The sequence below is a fragment of the Mus musculus genome, chromosome 15, assembly GCF_000001635.26.
Source record: "Mus musculus strain C57BL/6J chromosome 15, GRCm38.p6 C57BL/6J".
Lineage (NCBI taxonomy): Eukaryota > Metazoa > Chordata > Mammalia > Rodentia > Muridae > Mus > Mus musculus.
The window spans coordinates 33,396,452-33,410,265 of record NC_000081.6 but is presented as its reverse complement, the minus strand read 5'-3'; the positions used below and the strand labels follow the sequence as shown (position 1 = coordinate 33,410,265).

Here is a 13,814-nt window from a genome sequence, read left to right as displayed (position 1 = left end):
ACACATACGCACATAACCACATGACTAAAAATAAAATAAAATATTGAAAACAAAAGAATACTGAGTAAATTTTTCTATGGCATGTTTGTGCAAGAATAAGCAAAAGTCCTGCCCCATGAAAGGAAGATGGCCAGGAACCAGAAACTGGATAGCCCAGAGACCTAGAGTAGAATCAAGGAGGACTGGCCAGGAAAAAAAAATCAATAAAACCATTCTTCTTGATATACTATACTATACTCATAGATCAGTGCCATCCATGTCCAGTCATCATCAGAGAGGTATCACCCTGCCACAGAGGGGAGCAGATGCAGAGACCAGCAGCCAAACATTCGGTGGAACTCAGGGAACAGCACAGAAAAGGGGAAGGAAGGATTGTAGATGCCAGAGGAGTTAAGGATATCAAAGAAACATTGCCTATAGAATCAATTAAGTGGGGCTCATAAGGAGCTCACAGAAATTGAAGTGCTGCTTACATGGTTCTGAGCTAGGTCCTCTGCAAATATGTTGTGGTTGTTTAGCTTGGGGCTTTTTGAGACTCCTAACAGTTGGAATAGGGTGTCTCTGATTCTTTTGTGTACTTTTGGAACCCCCTTCTTCCTGCTGAGTGGCCTTATCTAGCCTTGATATGAGGGTTTGTGTTTAGTTTTAGTGCATCTTGTTATGCTATCTTTCGTTGATGTACATAGGAGTACTGCTGTTTTCTGAAGGAAAATGGAGGAGAAATGGATCTGGGGAAAAGGGCAGGTGTGTAGGAAGGAACTGGGAGGAATGGAGTGGGGGCAGTCTTGATATATTATATAAAAAAAGAATAAACAAAAACCATGGTGAAATAAATGAACTGAAAGCTGAATGCTTAAGGTTCATTTACCAACGGGAGGCAGTCACTGATAAGCCATAAAAGAACACACATGCTTTGATGATCTGGGATTTTGTAATATGACCCAAAAATAAAATTAGGATTATTTGTCAAGGGTAGCAACAAAATGATTTTATATGATGCTCCCATGTTGGTTTAAATAGCATCATCTAGATGCTACTCAGTGCCTGAACCTAGACTTCTTTGGAACCACATCTCTTTCCTCTATAGATGCTATTTCCAGGTCAAGAGGCAGAGAATAGAGGCCACCAGCCACCAGTAGCTAAGCCTTACCAGGAAAGAGGATGACAAACTCTCCTCTTTCTAGGGTTTTAATTGGTATCTTTAGGGCAGCACTTGCAAAGCTGGGATCATTAGGGAGAATTAAAGAATCCATTTCAAGTAGTCTAAAATAAAATAAAGAAAAGTCAGTTCTTTATGAGTTATATGATCTCTGTGAAAACTAATAGGCCAATTTAATTTGTTTTTGATTAGAAGAATATCAACTTGCTACTATAATGACTGTCACCATGTGGTATTTGAGATTGTAATTGTTAAAATGTGTATGGTTAGATGTGTAGAAATAAATTATTGCTAGTTAACATATTTGTATTTCTAATTTTCAAATCTCATGTAAAGTATACATGCAAAAGCTAAAGATACAGTGAAAGCAGATGGCAATTAGTTAGGGACTGCTGGTCCTTATAGTGTCAATGTTATTAGCCCTCCTCAACCCTGTTCTTTCAGTCACACACTGGGTAAGCCTGTGACACTGAGAACAGCCTGGCCTAATTTTTCAGATGCATTCACTGGAGTTTTGAAATAGGCTATGTTCATACCAATTAAGCTGATACAGAAACAGGGAGCCCTATGGTGAAAAAAATGCGGAAATACAAATTTAAAAAATTCAAACTCTTATTATTCAATACATTTCAAGAAAAGAAAAAAAAAAGTAGGGTTGAGAATTCCGTATCCACACTTTTGCTGGGCAGGTGTTGGGCCATAGGGCAGCCCTGGGACATTGCTCCAGGGGTGGAGAAGCACAGTCTGAGGTGCGAGGCAGCCTGAGCTGGCTCAGGGTTCTCCAGATCTGCAAGGATGCTGGGGCCATCTGGTTTTCAGGCTCTCAGACACCCAGGCACCACTGGGAGCCACAGAAGAGCTGAGAATGGAGTAGGGCCTTCAGGCTGGATCTAGCCCAGGGACAGGAGGAGAAGGAGGGAGCTCCTGCTGGTTCCATGGGGAGAGTTCTTGGATCAGTGGTGGCTTGGGCTTGGCTTGGTGGTGGCAGTGGCTGGGAGCCAAGGCAGGCCTTCTACGGGAGATTAGGCGGCTCTGCAGGCCAAGGCCTTCTTGAATGCTCCCCACGGTGGATCGTGGATCATAATGAAAAGAGTCAGTCCATTGTTTTAAGGCATTTATTGTCATGGCAGAAAGTGGATTAGAAAAACCATACCCCAATTCTCAGGGTGGGCCTGAGGTTAAATTCTTTTTGCAGAGAGGAGTGTCTGGAAGGAACGATTATTGGCTAAGCCCTCCAGTCCTTTAGGTACCTCATTAAAATGTAGATCTGTCTTGAGCTAGGTCAAGTCCTCTAACTGTGAAGGGGTTTGGGGTTTGCCCTTATGTGACTGATAGCCACAGATCTACTGGAGGCTGTGACTAGTGGCAGGGGCCTGGTACCTGGTAACAGGCAAAATGCCTACCATCCGTTCAGGATCTCCAGACTTTAGAGCCTTAGCTCAACCAGGGACCAAGATACCTTTCACAGTCCCACAAAGAAAAAGGAAGGTGAGAAAAAGGCAAAGAAGAAAAAAAAAATAACAGACAGGGAGAAGAAATTCCAATATTCTAGAGTATGAAGTGGTAGTTGGTGCCACAGTAACCTGTGGGGTAACAAGACCTCTAAACACAGCACAGCTGACTCACACATAAACCCACAGGGACATAGGCAGCATGTACAGGGCCTTCATGGGGCTAATGTAATGGGGTCATATAGTTGAAAGAGGTAGACACATGTCCACATCCTTAAACCTAGAAGCTATCTTCAATTAATAACCACTTGCAAATGAAAAACTAGTTCTCCAGTGTAGTGTCACTGGGGAAACACATCAGTCTTAAGGGTAGGCCCCATACCCAGCAGCAGACAACCAACAGTAAATGAACTCCGAATTTTTAGATGTTCCTTGTCTCATATTGCTGTGTTTGGGCTTATTTTTTTTTAAACACATGCATATATATTATGACTTGCAGTTTTTCCTGGGATTTCTGTGTCTATATCTGTTTCTTATCCTTCTTTGGCTCTTTTTCTTTTGTTTGTTTTATTCTATCTGACTTGTTTTTGTTTTATCTTATTTTACTTTATTACCATTCCTTAGATGCCTGTTTGTTTTCTAAGGATAAACTCCCCCAGCCAAGAGGATCCTGGAAGATATGGTGGCTACATGTGATGTGGTACCTAGTTGGAGTACTAGCAGAGAAAGCTATGATTAGATAGATGTAAACTAAAGGACTCTGAATAGGTCTTACACACTTTTAGTTAATAATATCACAGTCATTTGTTCCCTAATTGAAACCAACACACTGATATTAACAGCAAGACAGAGGACCTCTGAGTAACCTTTGTAACTTTTCTGAGAATCTCAAACCTATCTAAAAATTAATTTAAAAATTTAATGGAAAGGTTAAATAAGATTAGAAAGGCAGCAGAAGAGAAATATCATGAAATAAAACACTGGTTTGGAGGAAATCACTCAGGAAGCTATAAAGATAGATGAAGATCTGCAGGTGAATATAAGAGCTTTGAGACAGGGCACTTGTTTTCTAAGCGGGGAAACTGTTTGAGGAGATTGCTCCTTATATCATGGCTGAGTCCCTCTCCTTCCACCTGCCCCACCACACTGCTCTCAACAGTCAGATGGAAGAACCAAAATAAATCAGAACGGAGGGAAAACAAAAACAAATAAATCCTGGTGAAAGTGCCAACTATCATTTGTGTGATTAGATTTACAAGATGAAGTCTAGGCACCAGAGGTATGGTAGCACCCTAATTCTGGAAAAAGCAACTCTCATCTGTACTGTTAGACCTGATTACACAGCATTAAAATAATTCTTATTAGCACATGAGGAAACGAAGAAAAATGGCAATTAAAAATTGCAAGGAAACAGTTCAAAAATGATAAAGAAACAATCTTTCACCCTACAACTTAACTGAAAAGGGTTGGATCCAGACGGGTGTCAGGCTATAGAAAACTTAGAAGGGATGCAAAGGAAACTGGAGGGTTTTTTTGTTGGAATCCTGACTAGCAAGACCATTTCTCAGATGCTCACGGCCACTAAGGAATCTCAGGCTGCCTGAGTCCTCCAGTGTGAGCGAGAGTTTCGTCTCTATGATCAAAGAGACATAGAGGCGGGCCTCTCTACCCCTCCTGGTGAGGCTGAGCATGAGCAGTAGTTGAAGCACCAGAAAGATGGCGGAGGAAGGGAAAAGGAAAAAGATTCCTTTGGTTCCAGAAAATCTCCTGAAAAAGAGGAAGGCTTATCTAGCCCTCAACGCCACTTAGGCAAAGCAGGCACTTTGGCAAAGAGAGAGAGAAAAGGGAAACAATTCAGGTTTAGACGACTAGAATCTTTTGTACTTGATTCCTGGCAGCAGCAACGTGAAGAGGTGCGTGTCCAGCAACTAGAGGTGATGTCTCGTGCTTTGGAGATGCCTGATAAACATTCCTTGACCTTCGTTATATGCATGGAAAGGATTGAAGGAGTGAGTTTATTGGTAAAGAGCACCATCATGAAACTTGGCCTGAAGAAATTGTTCCGTGGCATCTTTGTCAAGGTCACCCCTCAGAGCGTAAGAATGCTGCTCACGGTGGAGCCTTATGTGACCTGGGGATTTCCAAATCTGAGGTCTGTCCGGGGACTCATCTTGAAACGTGGACAAGCAAAGATTAAGACAGTCCCTCTGACAGACAACACGGTGATCGAGGAGCACCTGGGGAGATTTGGTGTCGTTTTCCTGGAAGACCTCATCCATGAAATTGCCTTCCCTGGCAAGCATTTCTAGGAGGTCTCTTCATTCTTGTGCCCTTTCCACCTCTCTGTGGCCTGCCATGCTACCAAGAACAGAGTGGGCTTCCTCAAAGAGATGGGTTCACCTGGTTACCGGGGAGAATGGATCAATCAGCACATTGGGCAGCTCAACTAGAGCAGGAGCAGGTTTTCCAAAAAACACCCATTGGAAGTGTTTTTGTTGGTTTGTTGTTTAAAATTATCAAGTATCTTCAAAAAGATGATTTTCTGTCTTCAGAAACTAAAGGAGGGGGCCTGGAGAATGACAGTAAGATGTGAGCATCAGAGATGCTTACCACACCCCAATCCATGGAAAGGGACGATTACCCTTATTGGCTGCCCGTGTCTGAAATCAATGCAAGCTGTGCTCATCCTGCCTTCTATCTTGGTGTTTAATGTGGGGTGGGCAAATATCTCCAACATCCCTCTCACCCCGTCCAAGACTCTTAAAGCAGTGGGCCAGACCAATAGGCACACTTGAATCTGGATGAAGAAGGTCCTGACTTTTTTTTTTTTTTTTTTTTTTTTGGTCAGGGTGACCTTGTGTTTGGTTTGTTCAAGGCAGGGTCTCCCTGTTAGCCCTGGCTGGTCTTAAACTCCACAACAGTCCTGCTTCCTCCTCCTAGGTGCTGGGATTATAGGTGTACAAGCCTGGGGACTTGTTCCTCAGACAGAAAAGGCAGTTAGAAAGGTGACAAAGGCCATGCTTGGTCTTGTGGTGTGAGGCCATGTTGCAACTGCACTGTCCGCTTTGGAACCTCTCAGGCTTGCTCTCCCTGGGTCAGTGTAACAGAATTTGCGCCCTGACCCGCAGTGACAGTCTTCCCTGTAGCTCAGGGTTTAGGATGGGGAATCCCTGTGCTAGAAAAACATACATGGCACACATCCATACATTGTGATTAGAACTCCATCACAGTGACACATAACCATCTTAGCACCTGGAAGTGTATGTGAGGACAGCCTGCTTTTTTATGCACATTGGTTTGTTAAACTAGTCAAATTGTGTGCTACAGGAGGGGACTGAAGTTTAACCACTTCTCTTCTATTAAGAACTAGTGTTTGGCTGGGCCTGGTGGTATATACCTTTAGTCACATCACTTGGGAGGCAGAGACAGGCAGATCTCCTGAGTTCAGGGACAGGCAAGCCTGCTCTTCAGAGTTCCAGGATACCCAGGGCTACACATATAGAAAATGTTAAAGACAAACAAAAAGCCAGACAGTGGTGGCACACGCCTTTGTTCTCAGGACTCGGGAAGGACTCGGGAGGCAGAGGCAAGTAGGTTTCTGAGTTCGAGGTCAGCCTGGTGTACAGAGTGAGTTCCCAGACAACCAGGGTTACACAGAGAAATCCTGTCTCAAAAAAAAAAAAAAAAAAGACAAACAAAAACCAATGCCATGATAGACTGTTGTTTCTTAAACCATATGTACCCAGGAGATGCCGACTAAATTTCGCCCTTGGCTTAAGGATTCCCCCTGTCTGCCCTTTCCTTAAAACCCACACCAGGGTTCACATTCTTAAAAAAAAAAAAAACAAAAACAATCCTTCATAACAACCAAGTAACAATGTGTCTGTGGAGGGCTTAGACAGAGGCCTAATAAATCACTATTTTATAGTAGTATATATGGTGAGGTTGTGTATGGTGAGGTGTGTGTGTGTGTCTGTGTCTGTGTTTGCATTTGAAGAGAACATACTAGAACAATTTGTAATTATTGTCTCATTTCATCAAGACCTGTATCAACACAAATATGCACATACTTTGAGAAAAGCACAAGAAGGATAAATAAACTTCTAAATAGCAGAAGAAAAATGAAGGATGGATTAAGTAAACCAGTTAATTTAGTACAAAGTGAAAGGAAGTATGGGGAAAATAAAAATGCAACTTTAATACAAAAATTTTTGGAAAAATTACAAAAATGGTCAGTAAGCACAATGAGGGCAAACCGAACAAAATTTCCTATTATTGATACTGTGAGATTGGAGAGTTTAAAAATCTAACTTGATACTTTTTTTTTGTTGTTGTTTTTTTGTTTTTTGTTTTTTTCAAGCAGGGTTTCTCTGTTTAACCCTGGCTGTCCTGGAACTCACTTTGTAGACCAGGCTGGCCTCAAACTCAGAAATCTGCCTGCCTCTGCCTCCCAAGTGCTGGGATTAAAGGCGTGCACCACCACGCCCAGCTTGATACTCTTTACAATAAAGTCAACTAGAGAACAATGACCTTGGAAATGTGTATCTCTTTTACAGCAAGGATCTGAAACACACAGCAAATTTTAGCACTTATAAAATTGAAGCCAATGTGCTTGTTTATTGTCCTCTGCCATTTTAAATGCTTAAGATATTTCTTAGCAAAAAAAGAAATCAGAAAGAAAAATGTACTTGCAGCCACTTGAATTAAACAAAACAAAACAAAACAAAACACTTTCTATCTTTGCAGTTGATAGAAACATCAGCAAAACACCATCTTAAAAACTAGAAACAGAGGAATGGTGATTCTTACCTTTTACACCAAATTGCCCAAATTGCGTGGAGTATGGTGTATTCAAGAATGCTAACCACTATCATTTTTCCTAGAATTGAGAATAGTCTACTCTTCTCTTTATGTCAATCTAAGATCTGGACAAGAAATTTTTTTAAAAATCTACTTCATTTAACTTTTAAAGCAAGGGCATCATTGACACTGTTAATAGAGTAAAACTACAAAATGTGAAATACTCACAATTATCCAATACTTCATTGTTGAACAATGCTTCAGGGATGGTAGAAAAGATTTCTTTTTAAATATCACCACTATGAAGTTAGTTAACTTAAAATCTCCATCACTGTTTACAAAACACTACATGTGAACTCCAATGTGATTGTTACTATAAGGAAAGAATACCACTGCCATGCTCACCACCATTCTATGTTACCACTGAATTTTCCATTTCTGCAACTCCCATAGACATGTGCTTTCTTCACATCATGTTTAATGTCATCCATTTTTTTAAATAAGGATCTGAGTTCTAGTGATCTTCCAAGAGGCAAGAAAATATATAGTGAGAACATAGGGTATATTCAGTAATTAATTATACACTCCACCATGCTCAATGCATGGTTGATCATAAAAATGAGAACATCAGAAATGAAGTTTTCTTATAGAAATTTTATATTTGATAAACACAAAAAATAATGTTTGAATATTTTTCTACAAAATATTTATACGAACAACAATCATATGTAAATTACTTCATGTAAAAATCATTCATGTATAAAATATGAAACCATACATTATTTTTCTTCACAAAGAGTAATTCTAGTATAAAGAACTTCATAAAATATTTCGTTCTTTTTTATTATTTTTTTAATTAGGTATTTTCTTCATTTATATTTCCAATGCTACCCCAAAAGTCCCCCAGCACCCCCCCACACTCCCACTTCTTGACCCTGGCATTCCCCTGTACTGAGGCATATAAAGTTTGCAAGACCAATGGGCCTTTCTTTCCACTGATGGCCAGCCGACTAGGTCATCTTCTGATACATTTGCAGCTCGAGACACAAGCTCCGGGAGGTACTGGTTAGTTCATATTGTTGTTCCACCTATAAGATTGCAGAACCCTTTAGCTCCTTGGGTACTTTCTCTAGCTCATTCATTGGGGGCCCAGTGATCCATCCAATAGCTGACTGTGAGCATCCACTTATGTGTTTGCTAGGCCTCGGCATAAACTCACAAGAGACAGCTATATCAGGGTCCTTTCAGCAAAATCTTGCTAGTGTGTTCAATGGTGTCAGTGTCTTGGGGGCTGATTATGGGATGGATCCCCCAGTATGGCAGTCTCTAGATGATCCATCCTTTCGTCTCACCTCCAATCTTTGTCTCTGTAACTTCTTCCATGGCTGTTTTTTTCCCAATTCTAAGAAGGAGCAAAGTGTCCACACTATCGTCTTCGTTCTTCTTCACTTTCATGTGTTTTACAAATTGTATCTTGTATCTTGGGTATTCTAAGTTTCTGGACTAATATCCACTTATCAGTGAGTACATATCATGGGAGTTCTTTTGTGGTTGGGTTACCTCACTCAGGATGATGCCCTCCAGGTCCATCCATCCATTTGCCTAGGAATTTCATAAATTAATTCTAATAGCTGAGTAGTACTCCACTTTGTAAATGTACCACATTTTCTGTATTCATTCCTCTGTTGAGGAGCATCTGGGTTCTTTCCAGGTTCTGGCTATTACAAATAAGGCTGCTATGAACATAGGTGAGCATGTGTCCTTCTTACCGGTTGGACATCTTCTGGATATATGCCCAGGAGAGATATTGCAGGATCCTCCGGTAGTACTATGTCCAATTTTCTGAGGAATCTCCAGACTGATTTCCAGAGTGGTTGTACAAGCTTGCACTCCCACCAACCATGGAGGAGTGTTCCTCTTTCTCCACATCCTCGCCAGCATCTGCTGTCACCTAAAATTTTGATCTTAGCCATTCTGGCTGGTGTGAGGTGGAATCTCAGGATTGTTTTGATTAGCATTTCCCTGATGATTAAGGATGCTGAGCACTTTTTCAGCTGCTTCTCAGCCATTCAGTATTCCTCAGGTGAGAATTCTTTATTTAGCTCTGAGCCCCATATTTTAATGGGGTTATTTGATTATTTGGAGTCCACCTTCTTGAGTTCTTTATATATATTGGATATTAGTCCCCTATCTGATTTAAGATAAAGATCTTTTCTCAATCTGTTGGTGGCCTTTTTGTCTTATAGACAGTGTCTTTTGCCTTACAGAAGCTTTGCTATTTTATGAGGTCCCATTTGTCGATTCTTGACCTTACAGCACAAGCCATTGTTGTTCTATTCAGGAATTTTGCCCCTGTGCCCATATCTTCAAGGCTTTTCCCCACTTTCTCCTCTATAAGTTTCACTGTCTCTGGTTTTATGTGAAGTGCCTTGATCCACTTAGATTTGACCTTACTACAAGGAGATAGGAATGGATCAATTTGAATTTTTCTATATGATAACCTCCACTTGTGGCAGCACCATTTGTTGAAAATGCTGTCTTTCTTCCACTGGATGGTTTTTAGCTCCCTTGTCAAAGATCAAGTGACCATAGGTGTGTGGGTTCATTTCTGGGTCTTCAATTCAATTCCATTGTTCTACTTGTCTGTCGCTATACCAGTACCATGCAGTTTTTATCACAATTGCTCTGTAGTAAAGCTTTATGTCAGGCATGGTGATTCCACCAGAAGTTCTTTTATCCTTGAGGAGAGTTTTTGCTATCCTAGGTTTTTTTGTTATTCCAGATGAATTTGCAGATTGCCCTTTCTAAAAAGTTGAAGCATTGAGTTGGAATTTTGATTGGGATTGCATTGAATCTGTAGATTGCTTTTGGCAAGATATCCATTTTTACTATATTGATCCTGCCTATCAATGAGCATGGGAGATCTTTCTATCTTCTGAGATATTCTTTAATTTCTTTCTTCAGAGACTTGAAGTTTTTAATCAAACAGATATTTCACTTCCTTAGTCAGAGTCATGCCAAGGTATTTTATATTATTTGTGACTATTGTTAAGGGTGTTGTTTCCCTAATTTCTTTTTCATCCTGTTTATCCTTTGGGTACAGAAAGGCCATTCACTTGTTTGTGTTAATTTTATATCCAGCTACTTCACTGACGCTGTTTATCAGGTTTAGGAGTTCTCTGGTCGAATTTTTAGCGTCATTTATATATACTATCATATCATCTGCAAAAAGTGATATTTTGACTTCTTCGTTTCCAATTTGTATTCCCTTTATCTACTTTTATTGTTGAATTGCTCTGGCTAGGACTTCAAGTACAATTTTGAATAGGTAGGGAGAAAGTGAACAGACTTGTCTAGTCCCTGATTTTAGTGGGATTGCTTCCAGCTTCTCACCATTTACTTTGATGTTGGCTACTTGCTGTAGATTGCTTTTATCATGTTTATGTATGGGCCTTGAAAATCTGAACTTACCAAGACTTTTATAATGAATAGGAGTTGCATTTTGTCAAATGCTTTATCCTCATCTAAGGAGATGATCATGTGGGTTTTGTCTTTGAGTTTGTTTATGGAATGGATTACATTGATGGATTTCTGTATATTGAACCATCCCTGCATCTCTGGGATGAAACCTACTTGGTCAGGATGGATGATTGTTTTGATGTGTTCTTGGATCCAGATAACGAGAAATTTTTTGAGTATTTTTGCATCGATATTTAAAAGGGAAATTGGTCTGAAGTTCTCTATCTTTGTTGGGTATTTCTGTGGTCTAGGTATCAGAGTAATTGTGGCTTCATAGAATGAATTGGGTAGGTTACCTTCTACTTCTATTTTGTGGAATAGTTTGTGCAGAACTGGAATTAGATCGTCTTTGAAGGTCTGGTAGAACTCTGTACTAAACCCATCTGGTCCTGGGCTTTTTTTTTGGTTGGGAGACTATTAATGATTGCTTCTATTTCTTTAGAGGATATAGGACTGTTTAGATCATTAACCTGATATTCATTTAACTTTGATGTCTGGTATCTGTCTAGAAATTTGTCCATTTCATCAAGGTTTTCCAGTTTGGTCGAGTATAGCCTTTTGTAGAAGGATCTGATGGTGTTTTGAATTTCTTCAGGATCTGTTGTTATGTCTCCCTTTTTATTCCTGATTTTCTTAATTAGGATGCTGCCCCTGTGCTCTCTAGTGAGTCTGGCTAAGGGTTTATCTATCTTGTTGATTTTCTCAAATAACCAGCTCCTCATTTGGTTGATTCTTTGAATAGTTCTTCTTGTTTCCACTTGAACTGATTTCAACCCTGCCTTTGATTATTTCCTGCAGTCTACTCCTCTTGGGTGAATTTGCTTCCTTTTTTTCTAGAGCTTTTAGGTGTGTTGTCAAGCTGCTATTGAGTGCTCTCTCTAGTTTCTTTTTGGAGACACTCAGAGCTATGAGTTTTCCTCTTAGAAATGCTTTCATTGTGTCATATAAGTTTGGGTACTTTGTGGCTCCATTTTCATTAAACTCTAAAAAGTCTTTAATTTCTTTCTTTATTCCTGCCTTGACCAAGGTATTATTGAGAAGTGTTGTTCAGTTTCCACGTGAATGTTGGCTTTCTATTATTTATGTTGTTATTGAAGATCAGCCTTAGTCCATGGTGATCTGATAGGAAGCATGGGACAATTTCAATATTTTTGTATCTGTTGAGACCTCTTTTGTGATCAATTTTTTGTTCAATTTTGGAGAAGGTACCATGATGTGCTGAGAAGGTGGTATAGCCTTTTGTTTTAGGATAAAATGTTCTGTAGATATCTGTCAGATCCATTTGTTTCATAACTTCTGTTAGTTTCACTGTGTCCCTGTTTAGTTTCTGTTTCCACGATCTCTCCATTGATGAGAGTAGTGTGTTGAAGTCTCCCACTATTAGTGTGTGAGGTGCAATCTGTGGTTTGAGCTTTACTAAAGTTTCTTTAAGAATGTGGCTACCCTTGCGTTTGGAGCATAGATATTCAGAATTGAGCGTTCCTCTTGGAAGATTTTACCTTTGATGACTACGAAGTGCACCTCCTTGTCTTTTTTTGATAACTTTGGGTTGGAAGTCGATTTTATTTGATATTAGAATGGCTACTCGAGCTTATTTCTTCAGACCATTTGCTTGGAAAATTGATTTCCTGCCTTTAACTCTGAGGTAGTTTCTGTCTTTTCCCCTAATATGGGTTTCCTGTAAGTAGCAAAATGTTGGGTCTTGTTTGTGTAGCCAGTCTGCCAGTCTATGTCTTTTTATTGGGGTATTGAGTCCATTGATATTAAGAGATATTAAGGAAAAGTAGTGTTGCTTCCTATTAATTTTGTTGTTAGAGTTGGCATTCTGCTCTTGTGGCTGTCTTCTTTTAGGTTTGTTGAAGGATTACTTTCTTGCTTCTTCTACCACGTGGTTTCCGTCCTTGTATTGTTTTTTTTTTGTTGTTGTTGTTGTTTTTTTTGTTTTTTTTTCATGTTACTATCCTTTGAAGGGCTGGATTCATGGAAAGATAATATGTGAATTTGGTTTTGTCCTGGAATACTTTGGTTTTTCCATCTATGGTAATTGAAAGTTTGGCTGGGTATAGTAGCCTGGTCTGGAATTTGTGTTCTCTTAGTGTCTGTATTACATCTGTCCAGGATCTTCTGGCTTTCATAGTCTCTGGTGAAAAGTCTGTTGTAATTCTGATAGGCCTTACTTTATATGTTACTTGACCTTTGTCCCTTCCTGCTTTTAATATTCTATTTTTTAATTTTTTTATTATGTATTTTCCTCAATTACATTTCCAATGCTATCCCAACAGTCCCCCATCCCCTCACCGACTTCCCTACCCACCCATTCCCATTTTTTTGGCCCTGGCATTCCCCTGTACTGGGGCATATAAAGTTTGTGTGTCCAATTGGCCTCTCTTTCCAGTGATGGCCAACTAGGCCATCTTTTGATACATATGCAGCTAGAGTCAAGAGCTCCGGGGTAGTGGATAGTTCATAATGTTGCACCTACAGGGTTGCAGATCTCTTTAGCTCTTTGGATACTTTCTCTAGCTCCTCCATTGGGGGCCCTGTGATCCATCCAATAGCTGACTGTGAGCATCCACTTATGTGTTTGCTAGGTCTGGCCTAGTCTCACAAGAGCTAGCTATATCAGGGTCCTTTCAGCAAACGCTTGCTAGTCTATGCAATGGTGTCATCGTTTGGAGGCTAATTATGGGATGGATCCCTGGATATGGCAATCCCTAGATGGTCCATCCTTTTGTCTCAGCTCCAAACTTTGTCTCTGTAACACCTTCAATGGGTGATTTTTTCCAATTCTAAGAAGGGGCAAAGTGTCCACACTTTGGTCTTCGTTCTTCTTCAGTTTCATGTGTTTTGCAAATTATATCTTATATCTCCCTATAATAAGTTTC

The 13,814-nt window shown here is 40.0% G+C and overlaps 1 protein-coding gene and 1 pseudogene across 3 annotated transcripts in view; one reads left to right on the top strand and one right to left on the bottom strand.

The window, feature by feature from the left end:
* The window catches only part of Cpq (carboxypeptidase Q), a 511,424-nt gene that overhangs the window by 184,287 nt on the left and 313,323 nt on the right, over positions 1–13,814 (bottom strand). The window lies entirely within an intron of this gene.
* Positions 4,327–5,057, top strand: 1700084J12Rik (RIKEN cDNA 1700084J12 gene; annotated as a pseudogene). The gene has a single exon (NR_033608.1). The product of NR_033608.1 is annotated as an RIKEN cDNA 1700084J12 gene (transcript).